Source organism: Sinohyriopsis cumingii, chromosome 11 (genome assembly GCF_028554795.1).
Source record: "Sinohyriopsis cumingii isolate HCF-2022 chromosome 11, ASM2855479v2, whole genome shotgun sequence".
In the NCBI taxonomy this organism is placed as follows: Eukaryota; Metazoa; Mollusca; class Bivalvia; order Unionida; family Unionidae; genus Sinohyriopsis; species Sinohyriopsis cumingii.
The window spans coordinates 40,506,307-40,530,861 of record NC_142971.1 but is presented as its reverse complement, the minus strand read 5'-3'; the positions used below and the strand labels follow the sequence as shown (position 1 = coordinate 40,530,861).

At 37.5% G+C, this 24,555-nt stretch overlaps 1 protein-coding gene and 1 long non-coding RNA gene across 3 annotated transcripts in view; one reads left to right on the top strand and one right to left on the bottom strand.

The window, feature by feature from the left end:
• The window catches only part of LOC149787986 (uncharacterized), a 74,135-nt gene that overhangs the window by 30,511 nt on the left and 19,069 nt on the right, over nucleotides 1–24,555 (bottom strand). The window lies entirely within an intron of this gene.
• Nucleotides 9,083–24,555, top strand: part of LOC149787985 (dystroglycan 1-like) — a 215,035-nt gene continuing 199,562 nt past the window's right edge. Inside the window, exon 1 of one of the 2 annotated variants that reach the window (XM_089974258.1) lies at nucleotides 9,083–9,175. The gene's annotated coding sequence lies outside the window, so the exon portion shown is untranslated. The remainder of the gene's footprint in view (nucleotides 9,176–24,555) is intronic. The other variant, XM_089974260.1, reaches the window with a different exon arrangement.

Here is a 24,555-nt window from a genome sequence, read left to right as displayed (position 1 = left end):
ATCAGTTCAGGATGAATAAATCAGTTCATGATGAATGTGGTTGTATTGCCTCTTAATTGCCACCAAAATAAATCAGTTCATGATGAATGTGGTTGTATTGCCTCTTAATGGCCACCAAAATAAATCAGTTCAGGATGAATGTGGTTGTATTGCCTCTTAATGGCAACCAAAATAAATCAGTTCAGGATGAATTTGGTTGTATTGCCTCTTAATGGCCACCAAAATAAATCAGTTCAGGATGAATAAATCAGTTCATGATGAATGTGGTTGTATTGCCTCTTAATGGCCACCAAGATAAATCAGTTCAGGATGAACGTGGTTGTATTGCCTCTTAATGGCCACCAAAATAAATCAGTTCAGGATGAATAAATCAGTTCAGGATGAATGTGGTTGTATTGTCTCTTAATGGCCACCAAGATAAATCAGTTCAGGATGAATGTGGTTGTATTGCCTCTTAATGGCCACCAAAATAAATCAGTTCATGATGAATGTGGTTGTATTGCCTCTTAATGGCAACCAAAATAAATCAGTTCAGGATGAATTTGGTTGTATTGCCTCTTAATGGCCACCAAAATAAATCAGTTCAGGATGAATAAATCAGTTCATGATGAATGTGGTTATATTGCCTCTTAATGGCTACCAGGATAAATTAGTTCAGGATGAATGTGGTTGTATTGCCTCTTAATGGCCACCAAAATAAATCAGTTCAGGATGAATAAATCAGTTCATGATGAATGTGGTTGTATTGCCTCTTAATGGCTACCAGGATAAATTAGTTCAGGATGAATATGGTTGTATTGCCTCTTAATGGCCACCAAAATAAATCAGTTCAGGATGAATGTGGTTGTATTGCCTCTTAATGGCCACCAAAATAAATCAGTTCAGGATGAATATGGTTGTATTGCCTCTTAATGGCCACCAAAATAAATCAGTTCATGATGAATGTGGTTGTATTGCCTCTTAATGGCTACCAGGATAAATTAGTTCAGGATGAATATGGTTGTATTGCCTCTTAATGGCCACCAAAATAAATCAGTTCAGGATGAATGTGGTTGTATTGCCTCTTAATGGCCACCAAAATAAATCAGTTCAGGATGAATATGGTTGTATTGCCTCTTAATGGCCACCAAAATAAATCAGTTCATGATGAATGTGGTTGTATTGCCTCTTAATGGCTACCAGGATAAATTAGTTCAGGATGAATATGGTTGTATTGCCTCATAACTGCCACCAAAATAAATCAGTTCAGGATGAATGTGGTTGTATTGCCTCATAACAGCCACCAAAATAAATCAGTTCAGGATGAATGTGGTTGTATTGCCTCTTAATGGCCACCAAAATAAACCAGTTCAGGATGAATTTGGTTGTATTGCCTCTTAATGGCCACCAAAATAAATCAGTTCAGGATGAATATGGTTGTATTGCCTCTTAATGGCCACCAAAATAAATCAGTTCAGGATGAATATGGTTGTATTGCCTCTTAATGGCTACCAGGATAAATCAGTTCAGGATGAATGTGGTTGTATTGCCTCTTAATGGCCAACAAAATAAATCAGTTCATGATGAATGTGGTTGTATTGCCTCTTAATGGCCACCAAAATAAATCAGTTCAGGATGAATGTGGTTGTATTGCCTCTTAATGGCCAACAAAATAAATCAGTTCATGATGAATGTGGTTGTATTGCCTCTTAATGGCTACCAGGATAAATCAGTTCAGGATGAATATGGTTGTATTGCCTCATAACTGCCACCAAAATAAATCAGTTCATGATGAATGTGGTTGTATTGCCTCTTAACAGCCACCAAAATAAATCAGTTCATGATGAATGTGGTTGTATTGCCTCTTAATGGCCACCAAAATAAATCAGTTCAGGATGAATGTGGTTGTATTGCCTCTTAATGGCCACCAAAATAAATCAGTTTTGACGTTTATATGATATTAGACTGTCACTGAATACTCTAGTCACATTTTAGATAATGTTAATTTGATTTGATTCTCAAGAGGTTGATGGATTTTGACAGAATTGACTGTAAATCCAAGTAAAAAATCTTAAAATAAGCCTGACTAGCAGATAACAGAGAATTCAATCCTGACAGAAAAATATATCAGAAAGATCTGGATCTCTGTAAAATATTATTGCATCTTAATTTCATTGAAGATGTCATATTCAAGATAATCTCTTGCATTATCCTTTTTGCCCCACAGTCTGCTGAACAAATTAATCATTATTGGATAGTGTCAACACTTTTTCAGTTATCATTGCTGCCATTCACAGACAAACCAAGGAAATGACTACAAGTGCTACCTTCTCTGAGACTGGAAAATAGCAAAGGAAAACCTGTTGATATTATGCCATAGACAATGATTTGTAATTTTTTGGTGTGGCAAATATATGGGTGTTTTCAATTACCATAATCCAGATTGGGCTAGTATCATTATTAACCCACCTAGCCATAGGGTTAAAAGTGGGCTTATAATATAGCCCTGTATGAGCTGTGCATTGTGTCATTCATCAACGTTACTATTTTCAACTTCTTTTTTAAAAAATTTAAAAAAACAGGGCCAGTTTCACTGGAACTTGGTCAGAATGTTCATCAGGACATGCTGTACCAAAATTTATTTGGGGTGGTTCTCTTACTGATGAAGTTTCTATAGCAACCAGAATCTTGATCAGATTTGGTTGGAATATTTCTTAAGGCATGCCTATCAAATTATATTGGGTTTGCACATAAAGTAACATAGTGGCTTCCTTAGGAACAATATCAAAAACTTATTTCTGGCTTCTTTTCTAGAACAGCTGGTCCAGTTTTCTTATACGAGTAGTCAGCAAATGTTTCCTTTTTCAAAATTATATTTGGTGTGGCATCCCAAGCAACATTGTGGCTTATATGGAAACTGTATGGATTATCTATTTTCAACTTCTACAGAGGGTACCCCAGGTGTCAGAGTGGTCTAAAGTGCTCATCTTCGTGAATCACTGCCAACTCACATCAGTCCACATGGGTTCAAGTCCTGGGCTTGACCTATGTCAGTGTGTGAGAAAGCTTGCCAGTAGCTTCCCATAACTTTTTCTTCAGAATATCTAAACCAGTTTGTTTGAAACCAAGTTACCTGCCTTATTGCTACTACATTTGCCTTTTAGATCAGCTTATGCAGGTGGGCAATATATTATTTCTTTTTAGCTCTAAAGACTTAAGAAACATGTAACCACATTTTCACTTGCATATTGTTGAGTAAATACATGACACATTTGGAATGAAACAGTTTTCAGACTTTCTCATAGAATTGTTGGCTTGATTTCGCTTGCAAAAATTTAGGAAGGGGAATGTCCACGTCTGTTGCACACGCATTGGTGGCTGATGTCCGTCCAGAGGCTGCAGGGGAATGTCTGGGTTGTGGTGGGTGCTGCCAATGGTTCCTGTTTTTTTCTTCGCCATCTTTTTTCCTCCAAGCTGGCCTGTTTGTTTTGTTCAAAAGTGGCAGTGGCCCAGTGAACTGTACGTCGCTTGTTTTCACAGTCAGCAGCTTGTGATGCCCATTGGCAGTGATCAATGCCACATGGTGAGAGTCATTTTCAAGGAGTCTTTATAGCTCTTTCAAGGTGCCCCTCTATCATGGTGGCCAGTGGACAGCTCATCATACAGTGCAATCTTTGGCAGGTGATGATCCTCCATCCTGGATACATGCCCTGCCCAGCGTAGCTGTATCTTCATGAGCTTGGCCTCAACACTAGTGTTCCCTGCTTGTTTGAGGACTTCAGTGTTGGTGATGAAGTCACTCCAGTGGATGTTGAGTATGGTGCTGAGTCAGTGTTGATGGAAGCATTCAAGGAGGCGGAGGTGGTGGCTGTAGTTGACCTAGGATTCTGTGCCATGTAGGAGGGTGGTCAGACTGGCATTGTACCACACTCATTTGTAAGTCTGGTGAAGGCGCTGTTTGCCTTGGCCAGTCTGTTGTCTATTTCTTTGTCGATCTTGGCATCAGAAGAGATCACACAGCCCTGGTAGGTGAACTGGTGGACTACTTTCAACTCTGTCTGGTCAATGAAGATGCTTGGTGGCCGGTACTCTTCCTTGGGTGCAGGCTGGTGAAGTAACTCAGTTTTCTTTAGGCTGATCTTAAGACCAAAGAGTTGGCAAGCTTCTGCAAAGCAAGATGTTACATGCTGTAAGGCAGCTTCCGTTTGGGCAACAAGGGCGGCGTCATCTGCTAAGAGATGTTCTCTTATAAATTTTTCCAGGGTCTTGGTGTGGGCCTGAATTTGCCTTAAGTTGAAGAGGTTGCCATCAGTACGAAATTGGATATAGATGTCATCTTCATCATCAAGGTCTTCTGTTCCTTTTTGGAGTATCATGCTGAAGAAGATTGAGAACAATGTGGGGGCTAAAATGCAGCCCTGTTTCAAGCCATTTGCGATGGGGAAGGTCTGTGACAGGTCATTATTGTTTCTGACCTGACCAAGCTGGACTTTGTGTAGCTGGATGACCATGGTAAGAAACTTTGGAGGACAGCCGAGCTTTTCAAGGATTTTTCTACAGTCCAGTTCTGCTCACCATGTCAAAAGCCTTCAAGTCCACAGATGTGATGTACATTCCTTTGTTTTGTTCTCTGCATTTCTCCTGGATTTGTCTCAGGACGAACACCATGTCAGTTGTGCCCCTATTGGCTCTGAAGCCGCATTGACTCTTTGGAGTATGTTCTTTGGCAATGTTGGGCACCAGTCTGTTCAGCAACACTCTAGCAAGAAGGATTTTGCCTGCAATGGAGAGCAGAGTTATCTCACGGTAGTTTGAGCAGTCAGACTTTTCCCCCTTGTTTTTGTACAAGGTGATGATGACTGCATCTCTGAGGTCTTGTGGAAGTTTCCCTCGCTCCCAGCAGCAAATGAAGAACTCGTGGAGATTTTGATGTGCAATGCTGGGCCTCCTCTCTTCCATATCTCTGGTGGGATACAATCTCTTCAGCTGTTCTATGACTTTTACAGTCTCTTGCAGTGTGGGTGCCTCATCGAGTTCCATCTTTGGTGGCTGATGTGGGATGCGGTCAATAGCTTGCCTCCTGGACTGTGTGGTTAGTGCTGAAGAGGGTGTGGAAGTACTCTGACCAGCAGTTCAGGATAGATTCCCTGTCAGTGTGTAGCTCTTGCCCATCTGCTCACCATGTCGGGCTCTATATTTGGAAGGAAGGCCCATACACTGCTTTGAATGCTTCATAGAGATCCCTTGTAGTCACCAGTGTCAGCGTACAGCTGGGTTCTTTTGCAAGCTATGTCCAACATTCATTTTGTATGCCTCGGCGCCTACACTGGAGGGAGCTGCAGATAAGGTAGAAGGTTACTTTCTTCTGTGGATAGGACGGTTGAGCAAGGTGGGCTTGGTACGCTGATCTCTTTTTGGCAAACAGTTCTTAGATTTCTTGGTTTTGTTTTCATCAAACCAGTCTTTATTTTTCTTAGTGGTGGATCCAAGGATTTCTTCTGAGGTTTGGAGAATGGCAGCCTTGATGTGATTCCACATCTTGTCCGGAGGTAGATCTGGTGGAAAATTTGGTTCTTCAAGTCTAGACTTCAGGCTGTCTTGAAAATATGCCTTGACATCTGCAGACAACAGGTTTTTGACTTGGAGCTTCCTTCTCTAGGTGCCTTTTTGTTTTCTGGGCCTGGGCTTGAAGTGGAAGTTGAGCTTGCATCAGAGAAGACGATGATCTGTCTGGCACTCTGCACTGGGCATCACTCTGGTATGAAGGACATCTTTTAAGTCCCTCTGGCATACTATGATGTAATCGATTAGGTGCCAGTGTTTCGATCTAGGATGCATACAGGTTGTTTTCAGGCTGTCTTTCTACTGGAATATGGTGTTTGTGATGGTGAGCTGTTTTTCTGCACAAAATTCAAGAAGCAGGCACCCATTGTCATTGCAGCCACCCATGCCATGTTTGCCAAGAACAACTTTCCAGGCTTCTGAGTCTCGGCCCACTCTGGCATTGAAATCTCCGAGGATGATTATTTTGTCGCTGTCTGGGATGCTCTTGAGAAGTCTCTGCAGGTCATTGTAGAATTTATCCTTTTCAGAAGGATCTGCCTGGAGTATTGGAGCACATACACTGAAGATGCATGGATATGATGCAGTTGATGTGACCAGTGGGAAGGTTTGTTTGTCTCATAGAGTATGGTACCAATAATCCCGAACACTCCGGTGGCCTAGATGCGGGAGGTCGTGGGTTCAAACCCTGGCCGAGTAGTTTCCCCATTTCAAGTTACCAAACTTAGTGGATAACTTGCACTTAGAAAACCCTGTAGATTTCAGGCTCAAATGCCAAGGTCACTGTGACTGAAATGGAGCCATTAATTTTGTATTGAGACCACTCTTTATTCCAAATGCCCATCTTATCCTACTTTTTGCAAAGGTTCATCTGTCTGTTTGCAGTTCATACCAGTTTGCCTTAGTTCTGAGACCAAAAAGTCTAAAATCCAGACACAAAATCAGATTCCAACCATGGGCAAATTTGGGTAGAAAAAAAATGGATCCAAAAAATGAGGTTATTTTTATCTGTATTTTGTAGTGCACCTAGATATTCCAGATTATTTGGTATCATTGTAGAGCTAAATCTGTCTATCTTTCTATATTACCACTCACTTTAGTGTATGATGCATGACCATGATGCTACAGAGCTCTGCAGTAGGCTACTACCTCCTGCCATGTTACCTCATCGCTAAGGGTTAATGTGTTAATACTGAGTGCCTAGTGAGGCAGCTGTTAGAACCATTTTTATAAGTCTTGGTATGACTGCTGCAGTTTGAACCCATGACCTTCTGCATCTGAGGTGGACGCTCTAACCACTAGGCCACATGGTAAGGAAGAACCCAGTTGATTTTGGGCTGGAATCATTAGGAAGCCCAGACAATTCATTATATTAATTACTTGCTTGATCCTTTAACACTGGGGTCAAGGTCACATTTAATAAACTTTGCATTAAGGTTTTGCTTAAAGTGTTTTCATTCGGTTATATTTCCTAAATCACTTGATAATTTTCTTCATATTTTGAATGATGATGCAAAGACCATTCATTTGGTGACCTGTTCACTCAACCTTTTTACCTTTGGGGTCAATGCCATGCATTTTACAGCATATCTTTGATCATAAGCTTGACATTCAGGTCCAGGTCTTCCCACTTGAAAATAAAAGTGTTTTCATTCGGTTATATTTCCTAAATCACTTGATAATTTTCTTCATATTTTGAATGATGATGCAAAGACCATTCATTTGGTGACCTGTTCACTCAACCTTTTTACCTTTGGGGTCAATGCCATGCATTTTACAGCATATCTTTGATCATAAGCTTGACATTCAGGTCCAGGTCTTCCCATTTGAAAATAAAAACCTTACATTAAAACCTCTCTTATAGCAGACACCTCTATATAAAGGATACCTGTTGATAATGACACATTTAAGGACCCATTTCATTATGTTCTCTTACTCATTTAACTGCTATATACACTTGTTAGTAACAAAATGTTTTCATCATTCTGTGTCCTTTTTAAACAGATCGCACTGTATTAAAAGCTCTTGTTTCATAAACAGGATGTACAAAGGTCTCAACCTTAATAATCTTCAATAAATGCTGCTTGTGTTAGTTGAATTCAGCTGCAAACTGCACAGGTCCATGTGTTCTGTTGTTGATGCAGTGGCAGATCTGGGACTTTGCAGTTTGTCAGGTGTTCTTGTTCTTGGGTTTAACGCCATTTTTCAGCAGAAGATAGGTTATACATGGCCGCCAGTAATAATGGTGGAGAAGAACAGGTGAGATGGCAGTGATCCGTAACAGTGAGCGCTTTAGACTGCTCGGCCACTCAGGGCCCCTCTTGTTAGGTGTAATCTGTAGAACAAATTAATATCATAGACTCTGAATATGCAATGGAGATCATGGTCTACATTGTTTGCAGTTGGACAGGACTTTTAAGTGAGTGTAGATGGTAGGTATTTGGAGTTAACAGTAGCATATGTTGGACATAAAATGCATTAGTCAGTTGCCCTTACCAAGGTCCAAATCAATTTTTAATTTCACCCCTCCAGCCATGTCTTTCTCCTCTTCTTGATTTGTTTATTTTCATTGGTGTCATTTTCCTGTAGAAACCACAAAATCAATGAAATTTTATACTCCAGGAATGAGCAGCATTGTTCTAGTTCACTTTATAACACATTCATTTGCTAGTGTACTTTGTCTGTAATTTGTGAGTTTAAGGTTGATAGGCTGTGAGAACATATCATTCAAAGTTGATTTAGAATAAAATTGGCATTTAAAGTCATGGTTACACTTGGCACATTGCAAGCTGATTGAAGATGCCTGCAGACTGGGTCCCACACATTGCAAGCTGATTCAAGGACTCACAGTACTAATTCAGTTCCCGTTGTAAACCTATGCAAACACCATGATATTAAAAATTAAATAACTTAACATTTTTGAGTGCTCATGATCAAACCTATATTTATCAGTATAGATGAAACCTGGATGTCAGCTAATATGTAGAGGAAAGGATATGAGCCACAGCATTTTCTGGACCTACATGTGTTTGAAACATGTACTTTCAACTCCACACCAAAGAGTCAGGTGCCAATTTTAGTAATGAATGTTCCAAACTCAAGAATGTTAAAGGACTGAAATTCATCAATGTCTCTATTTTTTTTCACTTACAACTAAGACAAGCTTTGAAAAGATTCTTTTTCCTAAAACATAACTTACATTATTAACCAATCCTTACATTATTAACCAATCCTGGTCAGCCAAATCCATATATAGTCTATTTTATATTCACTCATTTCCAGGCTGGTTCCCATTTTTCCATATCATTAGTACTGTGTGTCCTGAAGATGCCTGCAGACTGGGTCCCACACATTGCAAGCTGATTGAAGATGCCTGCAGACTGGGTCCCATACCTGCAAGCTGATTGAAGATGCCTGCAGACTGGGTCCCATACCTGCAAGCTGATTGAAGATGCCTGCAGACTGGGCCCCACTGGGTTTATTTAAATTGATTTCTTGCTTTAAATTTTCATTTAACAGGGGACTGTGGCAAGGCAAGTCATATGTAAGTGTGGAAAAAAGAAGCAGAAGAGGAGAGAGTGATTCATGGACCTTGTGTTTTATTGGATTACAGAGACTCCTCAACACAGGTCAGGTAAAAATCATTTTTTCTCCTTTTTACCTGGTTTTCTTTTTACAAAAGCACAGGTTAGATGTGAACATGGATTTTTCTTCTGCTTGAACATGATTGTCTGCAATCAAGTTTATACTTAAGCAGTTTAGATGTTTAGAAAAGATAGTTTTATTGAAATGTATCTGTGAGCTGAAAAACAGCTTTTGATTTTATATCTTAAGTCACAGAGATTTGAAGATGTCGATAAGTAATTGATAGCCATTTGTTTTTTCTTTTTGTGATATTTAATGGCATATGAGCATATCAATATTACATTGTACAGAGGCAGTTGGAGTAAAGAGCCTTGCCCAGAGACATGCCACAATGGCAGATCTGGCTGGAATCTTTACCACTTCTAAGCCAAGAAAACTGTTTATTCACAAAGGTACAGTAAAATCAGACATGTTGAGGGAGATTAATTTTGAATAGATCTTCCTAGACACAAACATGACTGTTTAGTGATTAGTATCCTAGACTCATGACTGAACGGGGGTAGCTTCAAATCCAACTGTCAGACCAGCCTGGGTCAGATACGTTGGTGTGTTATTAGGCAAGGCACTTTACTCCTGATGCACTAAACGACCTACTTGTGTTGTTTTGTTGTAAAGCACCAAACCAGTAAATTGTTGTCTACCGGTCATCTTAAAAAAAGAAATATAATGTAGCACTTTTCATCTTTGTGAATAGAACTTGTGTTGTTAAACTGTAGCCTAATTGTTAGATAACTCCAGGTTTCGAAATATATATAGTAGCAAGGAAGAAATTTGATATCAGTTTTGTGGTTTAGTCACCCAGGTAAAAATTCAGTAGAAAGTTTTGGGGTTTTTTTTACATCAAAATGAAAGTCAATAGGCCCCTATATTTTTTCACGACATACTTGGAATTCCATAGCTCACTGTGCCTTCAAAGCAGTAGTAAAGATGAGCATTTACTAATGAAAATAGTTGTTTTTTAAAAGCATGCATTTGATGATGATGATGACGAAAATGATGATAAAAAAATGATAATAAAATTAATAACAATAATAAAAATAATGTTTTTATTTAAAGACACTTGTTTAATCAGCAAACAGTAAACACAAGTCTGTATCATTTCCACCCTTAATTGATAGCAAACAACTTGTTCTGCACAAGCAAGTTATGACATTATAAAGGAACGAAATTGTTTATGTAAAATAATTAACTTTTTCTGCTTAAAAATCTATTCTGCTTCTGGATTAAAAAGTCAGTGGCTAATATTATCTGCCTGTAGCTCCATCTTTAATTCTGGCTAAGATTATCTACCTGGGACTCCATCTTTAATTTTGGCTAAGATTATCTACCTGAAACTCCATCTTTAATTCTAACTCTGAATTTCAAAATAGATTATTGGCACAAACATTTAACTCGGCTGCAGTTTGATATATTAATATTCTAAGTTTAAAGCAGACACCAGTTTTACTCGTATATGATACCCTTTTCTTAAAATATTTTAGTGTTTCATCTGCTTCAGTAAAAAATCAGGCCTAGTTCATTACTAAATGCTGTTCAGAGGAGTTATGAAGGTACACCATTATTTACTGTACTATTTAACTTTAATGGGGTACCTATTTTAATGAATTTTGTTGTTTCAGCAGATATCATTGTCCTTTACTAGATAATACTCTTCAAGCGAGCATATACCATTATTTACTGTACTATCATTAACTATAATGGGGTACCTATTTTAATGAATTTTGTTGTTGTTTCAGCAGATGACATTGTCCATTACTAGATAATGCTCTTCAAGGGAGCATATACCATGATTTACTGTGCTATTTAACTTTAATGAGATACCTATTTTAATAAATTTTGTTGTTGTTTCAGCAGATGACATTGTCCATTACTGGATAATGCTCTTCAAGGGAGATATACCATTATTTACTGTACTATCATTAACTTTAATGGGGTACCAGTTTCCAAGGATTTTCAATTGTTGCTCAGAACCATGAATTTAAAGGCCCAATGAAAAATTTGCCACATATGATGAAGTCCCTCTGTCCCCATCTTCCTAGAGATCAACAAAGCTTTTATAAATCAGCAGCATTTTTATAATCTGGTAATCAAATCTGGGTTTTACATGTGTTTGTTTTCTTATAGCCCTTTAGTAAAAGAAGTGTACAGCAGTTTATATTGTTTCAGTACACATATATCTATAAGTTGTCTGGTAGCTGTAATTACCAGTGACACTGCCTTAATTTGCTAATATTTTGTGGTAAGTAAGGATGGAGAAAAAGTGTAAGGTATTCAGACACTAATATTACTGAGAGCGAGAGAAAGAATAATAAATTATACTAGTATATGAACATCAGGTTTAATACTTATTCAACTCTGTTCTTTATTCAGGTGTCATAAAATTTAAATATTCTTGTTTCATTTTATCCATGCATACTTAATCCCCAAAAACAACACAACTTGAAATACTGTCTCAAACACAATTAATAAATGCATTTTGATGACATCAACAAATTTAAATAATCCTTGTGTGTTTAATCACTTATGCATCAACATTGCACATAAATTACAAAATTAGCCATTCCTTGTCAGTTTGTAAAAAGATTCCAAAACCCTTGTTAATAATGAAACACTAAATATATATACTAATTACTGCAGGGTCTTGAAGCTCACACTTCAGTCTGAACTTTCACATATTTTTGAATGAGCTGCAATTATCCATTCAGCATTAATTGGCTTGATTGATGAGGTTTTAAGGTCTTAACATTTGAAGAAATACAAAATTTTAATTCTTTTGTGAGTTTTCTAAATTTATTGTATAGTCCCGCAGTTGAAGTTGGTTTGTACATGTGTCAGGCTCACACAAATGAGTGTTTCCATTGTATTTCAATTTATTTAGCATCTTCAGACTTCAATCGGCACTAAAATGATGAAATGTTGACACTGCTTGCTAACTGCATTGAGCAAGGGGCAACTGGTTACATATTTGGTTCACATGTGGAATGATGACATTAACCAAACTTATGCATGAATTTTACCCCTCTTAAGTCACCATGCTAATGCCAAGATAGTCAGCAAGTCATTGATGGTGCAACTTTAAGAGCAGTGTTGTAAGGAAGAGGTCATACATGTGTACTTTGATAATCAATTAACTTGGTGTTGTTGGCTGTAGTGTCGAGTGTAAGTGATTGGTTTTGATGGCTGTATGATTTGTACTGATGCAGGTGGTAGTATTGTTTTAACCATTCAAGTGACCACAGTTTGCTGTTGGCATAGTTTTGTTCATAGTCTGCATAGTTTTGTTCATAGTCTGCATAGTTTTGTTCATAGTTGGCATAGTTTTATTCATAGTTGGCATAGTTTTGTTCATAGTTGGCATAGTTTTATTCATATTTGGCATAGTTTTATTCATAGTTGGCATAGTTTTATTCATAGTTGGCATAGTTTTATTCATATTTGGCATAGTTTTATTCATAGTTGGCATAGTTTTATTCATATTTGGCATAGTTTTGTTCATAGTTGGCATAGTTTTATTCATATTTGGCATAGTTTTATTCATAGTTGGCATAGTTTTGTTCATAGTTGGCATAGTTTTATTCATATTTGGCATAGTTTTATTCATAGTTGGCATAGTTTTATTCATAGTTGGCATAGTTTTATTCATAGTTGGCATAGTTTTATTCATATTTGGCATAGTTTTGTTCATTTGCATACTTTTTTTCAAGTATAGGTAGAGGTTATTCCATGAAATTAAGTTCATGCAAATATGCAAACTCTGAAAGGCAGATCCATGAAAATGTCTTCTTTTTAAAAATTACAAAACCACAACAAATGACACCCATGAAAATAAATAATAATACAGTACATGAGGACATCTTATTGTGCCTATCTAGATATTTTAAGTGCAGTAAGCATGACATTATATAGTAATATGGATCACAGTGGTTTGGAGACTTCAGTATGGGAAGTATTTTGATAACTTTAAGTCAGTAATCGTGTCAAATGTCTTGGTGACCAAGTCTAGTAGAAATTTGTATGTTAGACTGGCACTTAATCTTAAGACAACTAGCCATATTCTACACAGTCTTATACCTCATTTAGCTTTCTTTGGAAATGTTTATTCTTTATAATTGATAATTTTGTATTATGCTAAAAGAGGAGAGAAAAATTCAAGTTTCTTTTTTAATTTGATTTCTTATTTTGTATATATATATTGTGCTGATATGTGCAGTATTTTATGAATTGTATTGATACATTGTCTCATTTCTGAGAGTGCTCTGGTGGCCTAGTGGTTAGAGTGTCTGCCTCAGATGCTGGAGGTCATTTGTTTGAACCCTGGCCAAGTCATACCAAAGACTTTTAAAAATGGTACAAACAGCTGGCTTGCTAGGTGTTCAGGATTAAGAGGTTAGTGTTAGGACTTGGGTTGTAGAGTATAAGAGCTTGGCCTTACTTCAAATGTGCACCTTTCAAAAAGCTGCTAGCTCTGCTTGGTCATTTTTTTACTTCTGTGCTTGAAAGGTAAGATGGAGAAAAAAAAGCAAGCTGATAACTAATTTTGTTACCTTTTCTGTATTTTATATATGTAATTCATATATTGCTCTTCAGAAGCTGGTATTGCCAACTATGGCAAAATGAATTTTCCGTTTCAATAACTGCTAACATTAATGTCATTTTAACTAGTTCAGGGTCATTTTTCAAGCACACGGGAGCATCCATTCTGATTGACTGCATTAGATAGTGCGAAGTTTCCCCATATTGCCACATAAATTAAATTTCAATCACAGTACATGAAGGTAGCACAGAGGCATGTCAATATTCTCTCCACTGCACCTGTCATCTTAACCCTAGAAGTACATAATAACCATAGAGCAGACCTTATTACAAATACAAATTCAGTAGTTTGAGATTGTATGTATTGTTCAAAGAAATGCTCCCTTTCTCTCCTCTCTCTCTCCCTTTGAGAATAAATTTTCAAGATTTTTTTCACCGTGGAGAAAGCTAAATATATGAGTTAGTCTTCACCAGAAAACTGCAGTGTTATGAAGTGTGCATGATTTTAATTTATTTATTATATTTCAGATTTCCACTGTACTGTTAAGTCTTAGAATATTGGGTCATGCTGCAAAAAAATAAAATAAAATGTGAAGCCAGTAAACAAACGTTTCTTTTTGATGCTTCAATTTAATTAAAATGAAGGTTTTTTTTAATTAATGTTTAATGATGTGTACTACTCCAGTTGCCATGACAGAAAGATAAACCCAGTCCTCCCTACTCAGTGGGCTTTTGTTCCTCCTATATTTTATTTTTTACATCCATCATTTAACTTCTTCAATTAAGATTAGAAATCTCTATCCGTATTTTAGGAATTCAGTGAGGCATACATGTACCTTAATTACAGTGGTTTCCTCTTGAATATCGTGTGCTTTATGAATTATTCCTTTTATTTACTTTTGAAGAATTTCACTGTTACTGGACTGTAAAGGAAAATAATTTAGATGGATATAGAAATACAGGAAGATATTTGTCTGTATAAAGCCTGAAGCTTATTTCTTTTCTAAATTGCAGCAAGTGTTCCCAAGGACATTGGGACAATTATTGCAATATAATACTGTTTTGGTGTCGAGGTATATTGTTACCATAGAGTTTATTATTCATCTGAATCTTGATAATCTGTAATGTAAATTTATAATGTATGTCTGGTACAAGCATTTCATGCTTTGATTCCTTTATTCAGGATTTGCATGTGTATATTCAAGTCTTGAGATGCTTTCTTGTATAAACAGAAAACTAAACTGTGTGTCAGCAAATCACAGATGTTGTATGATATTATGACAAATAGGAAGTGCCTCATTTTAATCAACCATTTGTTTTAAATTGGCATTAAAATTGGATCCAATTAAGTAAACCTCAAAGTTCTAGACACCTGCATTTCAAAAACTTTAGTTAAAACTTGGTTTATTGGATGTTTTGAAGCTCAGGTCTGTAGATTAGTATCCCCATAACTTCAGGCCCAGATTTTAAATACTGTGTTTTACCCAGCTCTAGGCCCAGATTTTAAATACTTGATATGCCATAACTGTAGGCCCAGATTTTAAATACTGTGTTTTACCCAACTGTAGGCCCAGATTTTAAATACTGTGTTTTACCCAACTGTAGGCCCAGATTTTAAATACTTGATATGCCATAACTGTAGGCCCAGATTTTAAATACTGTGTTTTACCCAACTGTAGGCCCAGATTTTAATTACTTGATATGCCATAACTATAGGCCCAGATTTTAAATACTGTGTTTTACCCAACTGTAGGCCCAGATTTTAATTACTTGATATGCCATAACTGTAGGCCCAGATTTTGAATACTGTGTTTTACCCAACTGTAGGCCCAGATTTTAATTACTTTATATGCCATAACTGTAAGCCCAGATTTTAAATACTGTGTTTTACCCAACTGTAGGCCCAGATTTTAAATACTTTGTTTTACCCAACTGTAGGCCCAGATTTTAATTACTTGATATGCCATAACTGTAGGCCCAGATTTTAAATACTTTGTTTTACCCAACTGTAGGCCCAGATTTTAATTACTTGATATGCCATAACTGTAGGCCCAGATTTTAAATACTTTGTTTTACCCAACTGTAGGCCCAGATTGTAATTACTTGATATGCCATAACTGTAGGCCCAGATTTTAAATACTGTGTTTTACCCAGCTCTAGGCCCAGATTTTAAATACTTGATATGCCATAACTGTAGGCCCATATTTTAAATACTGTGTTTTACCCAACTGTAGGCCCAGATTTGAAAAAAAACTACTGTATCTGCCAATAACTTAAGGCCTGGGGTATAAGTACTGGACTAGCTCAAAACTTTGGGCCCAGATTTTAAGTACTGTATTTGCCTATAAGTTTAGGCCCAGATTTTAACTACCATATTTCCCTGTAACTTCAAGCCCAGATTTTAAGTACTGTATTTAAATTCAGCGATTAATTCACAGACCTGAATGTGAGGGTTGTTATGGTTGGGGTTGGGGTGCTTCTATTATATTATTTAAACTATTATAGAAGTCGCACCCAGGCTCAATTTTTGGTTGAAAGTTAAATTAGTGAAAGATAGATGTAAAGCCCCTACAAATTTTAGTAATCTGGCTTCAGATGGAACTGCTATTACAAAATATAGAAAAAAACTTTAAACAACTTCTTCTCCAAAACTGCTTGATAGAATTTGACAAAACTTGACGGGAAGCATTCATTCACGAAGACCTTTCATATCTATTCAAAGAATGCTTATCCACAATTACTGAAAATTGCTAGATGTTTAAACAACTCAGAAACTGCTACACAAAATTTACACAATTATGAAAGCATCAAGGCGGAGGGCTTTCAGTTTTATACAACTGATGTTGATCTGCCATACGATATTATGAAAAATATAAAAACTTTAAATAACTTTGTCTCCAAAACATCTGAACAGAACTGGATCATATTTGTTAGAAGGAATCCTGCTATAAAGACCTTTTGGATTAGTTCATATGCCAATCTAACCAATATGGCTAATATTATGGGAAATTGAAAAACTTTAAATGACTTCTGCCTAAAAGAATTTGATTTTTGTTGTTGTTCTAGGGTTTAACGCCATTTTTCAGCACAAGATAGGTTATACATGGCGGCCAGTATAACTGGTGGAGGAAGAACCCTGGAAAACCCAGGGAAGAACCACCGACCCACGAGAAGCTATTGGCAGGCTTTCCCACATACCCACGCTAACTGAGCCTTGGACTCAAACCCATGTAGACAGAGGTGAGATGGCATTGATCAGGAACGGTGAGTGCTTTAGACCACTCGGCCACTCGGAATTTGATATAAATTGATTGGAACCATCATGGTAAGAAGATCATAAAACAGTTTTATACAAATTACACAAATCAGTCATCAGATATTCTCTTGGTACTGAAAATAGAAGAATTTTTAAACAAAGTAAAAACCACTAGTTAGAATTTGACCAAATTTGAAAAAGCATCATGGTCTAGAGAGCCATGAATCAAGTCTTTACAACTGATTGTGGTTATCCAAAAGCCACCGTTGAAAAAAAAAATAGAAAAATACATTTTAAAAAAATAGAAAAATACATTTTTTTTAAAAAAAATGCATTAAGTAACTTATTTTCCAAAACTGTTGAATTGAGTTTGAGAAAACTTGATAGAAAGAATCCTGAAATGAAGACCTTTTAAAATGATGTCAGTGTGTCATCAGATATGCTGCCATTACTAAAAGTAGAAAAACCTTGAAACTGCTTCTTCTCCAAAACTGCGCTAAAAATTAGACCATCTTGATAGAAGGTATCCCAACATGAACTCCTTTGAAATTTGTGCAAACAATGCAGATCCATAATCAAATATGGCCACCATTTCTAAAAATAAAAATACCTGTACACCACAACATTTTGAAAACCACTCAACTGATTTCAACCAGATTTAACAGCATCCAGGCATGAGGGCTTTCACTTAAGTACAAATGATGATGCCTTTATGTTTTTTTTTTTAAAAACCCACAGCAGCGGCTGAACATGTATTGACCAACATTGACACAAACTGTCCTGGCATTGGAGCTTTTCAGCATTAGACAGATTATATTGCTGTACCATTAGATATGGATATAGAAAAACTAGAGAAACATAACAAAAATACTTTTTACATAATATATGCCATCAAGAGTCATTGGAAGAAATTTCAGCAGAAAGCATCCTACTGTTCCTATTTTCAGGGTTAACTGCTGTTGTAATTGGCCATTAGACAGGTATCATCTAGGTATGCAATCTCCAGCCTCCTTGAGCTTCATGTTTTGTGTGACATATGTACACTGCCTATCCTATTTTCATTATGGATTGCCACTAATCTTGTGCCCATTCACTCTTTCATCTGCACCTCTATCTCTAATGTCTCCACCATGAAAACAAAAATTGTTGAAGTTATCTCTTGAAACGAAATTTGAGTCATCAGACAGACTATTTAGGTTGTTATCTACAAGATTCTATCTTTTGTGCAGGAAATTGCCGTGATGAACAGTGTTTAAGGGCTTTCAACATTCAATCTAGGTTTTAGGTGCAGGTTTTGAATTTCACTGACACTTTGACTTGCAGGAAATGTTTTTACTGAACTGAACAAGATTAATATATTGCCTGACCCCCTTCATTTTTTATTTTAACATTTTGAGTTCAGGAGAATTGACAGCACATTTTTTGATAGTACATGTAATGTGAATGGAAGAATTTTGACACCTTATCTGTGAAGGGGACCCTATAATGTCATGATCAAAGATCACTTGCCAGTTGTCAAATGGTTTCTTTACTTGTCCTTCAGATGTGTTTTCTTTCAATCCTTCAGTATCATTTACTGTTTACTACAGGAAGTTGAATAATGCACTGGAAAAGCTTAAAGTACTGTAACAGTTTTTTAAAAAAAACCCATAAAACACTTAAATTTTTGCCAGATACACCCATTTTATTTTCCAGAAGATGTAGGAAAACATTGTGGGCACATACAGCAGCTAATATATTCAGATTTTTGGATTTGTGGCTTCTACTGTTAAGGAAGAGGCCATCATTTTTTTATTCAAGAATCGTAACAAATCCTTTACCAATAACTTATCGAAAAATGTATTAGAATTGATTAATTTGCATCAGATATTGGTGAGGCAAATTCAATGAATTTATTTCAGAGAAAAAAATGTTGCAGTTGTGGTTGATTATTGTGTGTGTGATAATGCAGTAAAAGATCTTACTTAAGGATGAATTGAGAAACTGGCATTGGGCATGTGCATTATTTCATATTGAAGCTTCTTGGAGTTTTTGGGGGATTGCGATTTATATAACAGATTTTGACCATGTCTTTAAAGAGTTGAAATGTGTTACTTTTATCTTTTATTATATACATTCTTTTCAAGAATTTTACTATGTTCTTCCTCCACCAAATATACTGACCAATATTATTTTATAGACAGCCTATCTTGTGTATGAAAAAGAATGTTGAACCCACATCAATAACTATAACAATTATTATATAGATATATATTTCACAGATTGTTAACACATTTTTTTGTTTAATATTTGCATTGTTGTACTACATGTTTACATTTAATTTGATGGGTTTATCTTCTGAAATTTTTTTGTAATTCTTGTCACTTTTTAAAAAATTTCAGTTGGCACCATATAGTCAGTATTGTGCTGGTTAGTACTAACATTAGTATCCTTAACTCCTATCGCGTGGACAGGGTACTAACATGAGCATATACATGTCAATGGAGCAAGCCAGGTGTGATTCACACTCGGCGCTCTTTTAGTCCAGTAATAACAATTTGAACATATTTCTTGTATATAATCCAATAAGTTGAGTAGTCCTCTTATTTAATACTGGAAATATAAAAGACCATTGTAGAAATAAAATCTTGTTTACCTTTTTTATCCAATATTTTCATTTACATTGTCCGCCATATTAGTTCAAATAATGATTACTTCTGTTCTCAGCCTCACTTGTTTGTGTGCCATATAAGGACATTGAGGCCTTATTTGGAAACGTAAACAAATCATAGTAAAAATTTGGCGTGGTTTGAATCAGAAATTCTGCACATTAAAAGTAAATACAGTTTATCGGCAACTTTGAAATTCCACCAAGAAGCGATTATTCGCCACTTGATTGATAATAACATAGCTTAGAATATCCAGATATGGTCTGGCAAGCCTTACATAGAAAAGGGGTCATGGTGAGGTTAGTGTAACCATGCCAATTTATTTTATCGTGTAAGGGCTTAATAAATTCAAAATAAGCCAAAGTTCTTTCACAACATGATTATACTTATGTAGTAGATTTCTACACTTTGTTTTTCTGATTTTAGTGATGATTTTTTTTTGCTCCATTACATGATATGGTATCAGTTCGTAGTCTCAACCACGACAAAAAACCAAGTTGAGGCTACGACATCGTAGCTGTGTGCTGGTGTACCGTAAGCAGCAGAGGGGGGGAACAGACCGAAACTATTTTCACAATAAACCCTTTCACGGAAACTTTTCCCGATAGAGGGCTTATTTCGACAAATAAACCCTTCTATTCAGAATACAGGACAAAAAAAAATGTCCCCGATCCCTCGAAGAGTTTTCGCGGGGAAATTAAATCGTGGACAAATAAATAATGGCAAATATCGGAGAAGCATTCACAACTAGATTGGCACGACAACGACTAGCCGCGATTAAAAAATTTATTCCTGTCCGTGATTCCGTCAGAGAAAAATTAAAAGCAAGACAAGAAGCGCAGGTTGAGTTTGCAACATCCGCGGAGGAATTATTTAAGCCTATTACAGCAGCTACTGGTGAAGTTAAAACTGCAATTGTAGGAAAACCTGATCCTGCTGACCCTACCAAAACAAAACGAGGGTTACTTCAAGCAATAGAAGAACTTAAACAGCAACAGGCAGATGAAGGTGCTGTAGTTGATCCAGGTGCCGCCGGAGTAGTGACAGTTGCTAAGGAAACATTTATTAATAAATTTACCGAAGATGGTATTACTGATATAAAAAATATTCCACTTACTAGCGTGGATGAGCTTAGGGAGTTTTCTGCTTGGATTGTCTTAAATTATCCTAACCGGCAAGAATTTCTAAAACCAGGAGCTGCCTCGGGTATAACCCTGAATGATTGGAGGGATTATGTTTACAAAGTAAACAGGGGTATTTCTCGAATATCTAGCACTGATGATACCTATAATTTTATAAAAACTGGCGTAATTGGGGTTAATAAGGAACTAAGAGACCAACAAATGAGGGCAAAGGAAAGGGAAAGGCAGGCAAAAATACAGAAAATGGAAATGAAAAAGCAGGAAAGGGATGAAGAAAAGAAGAAAAAAATTCAGGAAAAGGAAATGAAAAAGCAGGCAAAAATACCGGCGAAGAAAACACAAGCTCAAATCCTGCAAATGACACTGCCTGATCCAGTGCCTGAAATTTCATCACCTGAACAAATGGGGGCTAGCGCTCCTGATGATGATTTTACCACTCCTGTTTCGTCCATCCCCCCAAATATATCAGAAAAAAGAAAAAAATTAGAGGGGGAACTAGCCAATTTAAATGATATATTAAGAGAATTAAACGATGAAATAGAAGAACAAAAAACATTGAAGGGTACTTCTGCTAAAATGGTTTTATCAGATAAAATAGCTCAGAAAAATGATGTAATTTCTGATATTAAAAGGGTACAAAAGGAAATAAGGAAAATAGGAAAAGGTTACACTGGTCGCGGATATAACAACCACATCTGTCCTGACAATATCGTCAATGATGTGTCCCGGTTAGAAGTTCTCATCGGAGGAAGACGCGCCGGAAACAACTCTCCGGAAATTATAAATGAAGCCGCAGATATCTGTCAACGACTATTTCAGCGTGGCATCATGGATATCGGCGTTTACCGGGGACTCATTGATGAACTCGCGGATGGTTACCACAGCGACTAGCAAATTTAGTTAGAGAAACAATAATTAAATAAAATGATCGTGCACAATTCTCAACCCGGACACGCTCGTGTGTTACAAGTCCGCGTAGTAAACTCGCGATTACCAGTCTACAGAGCAACCTACGGAGATGGTCTCGGTGATACAATTACTGGTTTGTTTTCAAGAATAGCCCCTAAGGCATTACCGATTGCAAAACAATTGTCGATGAAAGCTATTGATGTTATCAAGGATAAAGCCCTTGGATCTGTTGGTGATCTCGCCGGGAAGGCATTCGCGTCAATCAAGGATAGACTGTCACGGTTAATTCGCAGATCAAAAAAACCGCCACCGGTGAAACTGGCCAGTACTGAACTTATGCCCGCGGACGTCAGTAAAGTAATAAATCAGGCTGCCAATCAAAAACTCGCGGAATTAATAACCCAAACACCCGAACAAATAAATACAAGTTTGATATCAGGAAGCGGACTTCGTTTTAGACTGCGATGATTTTATATAAAAATGTTCAAACGCGTATCTGATCCAGCATTTGATATGGAAGCACCAATACTAAAAGATGAGTCAGTGCGTGATTATCAGTATTATTCTTACGAAGCAAGAAATCCCAATCAGCGAGGACGAATTGAATTACAAGTTCAGGACACAAGTAGATATTTCTTGCCCGCTGAAGCATTTCTTGAAGTCACGGGGCAAATTGTAACAAATGTTGACGCTAATACACCATATGGAGCTGATTTCCAAGTTGGTCTTGTCAATAATGGTATCATGGCGCTGTTCAGAAGTGCCTCATACAGCATTGACGGGAAAGAAATTGAAACGATTCAGGATAATGTCGACGTTGCTACAACAGTCGTGGGATTAGCGAGATACTCAGATGATTACACTAGATCAGCTGGTCCGACTATGATGTTCGCTAAGGATAATTCTAATCATCCCGACCACAGATCTAGCATTGTGAGACGGCCAAGAAACTTTGCCGATAACGCTGATGCTGATGTGTGGCCGGTAGCTCATCCCAACCCTGAGTACAATCTTGGTTTTGCTACGCGTAAATTAATGTTATCAGGCGCAAATAGACAATTCTCATGCGCAATTCCACTGTCTCACATCTTTGGGTTCTGCAGAAATGTCAGAAAGGTTATTTACGGAGCCAAACATTCGGTTATACTCGTACGAAAAGGTGATGACAACGACGCTATTTGGCGAGTCGATGCTCCTGCCGCTGTTGCTCCTGCTACTAACCAGGGTAAAGTAATATTACTCAAACTTGCGTTATGGATGCCAGTAATGTCTCCATCACTCGCTGAAGAGCAACGATTACTCTCTTTCATGGACCAAGGCGGCAAATCACTGATATCATGGCTGACAACAACAACAGATTCTATTCAAGGTGCCGGTATTGGACAGTTTACGTGGCATATCTCATCACAGCAGGGTGTGTCAGCGCCGCGACACATTTTCATAGCACTCCAGAGTAACGCACGAGTAAATAGTCAAATACATTCGCATATGATATTTGATAAACTCGCTGTCTCTGGGGTTTCGCTGCGGATAAACGGGCATCAAGAACCATCCGAGGATATATTAATAGATTATGAACGAAATCAGGTAGCGCGTGCGTATCATCGTCTGATGTCATTTATGGGTCGCGATCAGAATGTCGACACTGGTCTGCAAATATCACAACTGGATTTTACAACGCTGTATCCGATTTATTACTTTTCGCTGGAACATCTTGATCTAACCAAACAATCTGTCGTTGATATACACTTCCGGGCTAACGTTGGTGAGTTTCCCGTTGGTGGTTTTAGAGCTGTCGCGGTTATACTCTCCGATAAAGCCATGCTGCTTGAAGGTGTTGGCGGACGAATGAGAGTTATTGACGCTCCAGTAGAAAACATGTAACAATTAGATTAGTTTCTGAAATATAATGTCATACAGTCATGTTAATGTCACCTTGACTTCCGGTCAAACGAAGAAATTGCAATCAAAACACGCAAGCACGTGCGGGACATCAATAACACTAAAACGAGATCAGATTACTGGCGGTCCAAACAAGCTGTCGTTGACTAATACTCAGATTAAACATTTTAATAAGGCACTAACAGCAAAAACCGGTATCCGCCTTGATTTCTCTGCTGCAGCTATCAAGGACATGACTAAAACCGGTGGAATATTTCCTCTTCTCGCAGCAATACCGGCGTTGATTGCCGCGGCAGCACCAGCCGTAGCAAAAGCCGCAGCACTTGGTGCAGTTGGAACCGCAGCTGGAATGGCACTAAAGAAAGCAACCGGACACGGGTATAAGAAAAAAAAGGGGAGATCCACTCGCGGATCAGGTCTAAGACTACCAGGAACTCCACCATCATGGTATCCAAAAAAATTCTAACGCCGTTGAGCAATTTTGATTTACTCGATGCTGTTAAAAAATTGCGTATAAAACATTTCCGGGGGGTATTTATGCGAGATCAATTACCGACGCGGCCGCGGAATCCGGAAACTGGCATTATCAATCTCGACAACAAAGATGGTCCGGGAACTCACTGGGTTGCTTACGCGATCGATCCACGTGGAATTATCTATTTCGATTCGTACGGTTTAGCACCGCCAGTTGAGTTTCTCAAGTATGTCCGCGGAGTGCCTCGCACTCTCAACAGCAGATTTTCTAAGAAATCCAAAGGATTTTCTAATGTTCCAGTGTGGCAGTCGACGCTACCAACACAAACATTAATTGATCCGCCCATTTGTGGAAACGAGGTTTTAAATGTTCTTGATGCAATCTCAAGAAATCCAGCAACGTCTCCGCATCGAGTAGTGTATGAATATACCGCATCGAGAAACGCTAGCGTTTCCAATGCTTAGCATTTCTGGAAGTCCCTGGAAATCTCCGATTTCTGAGGAC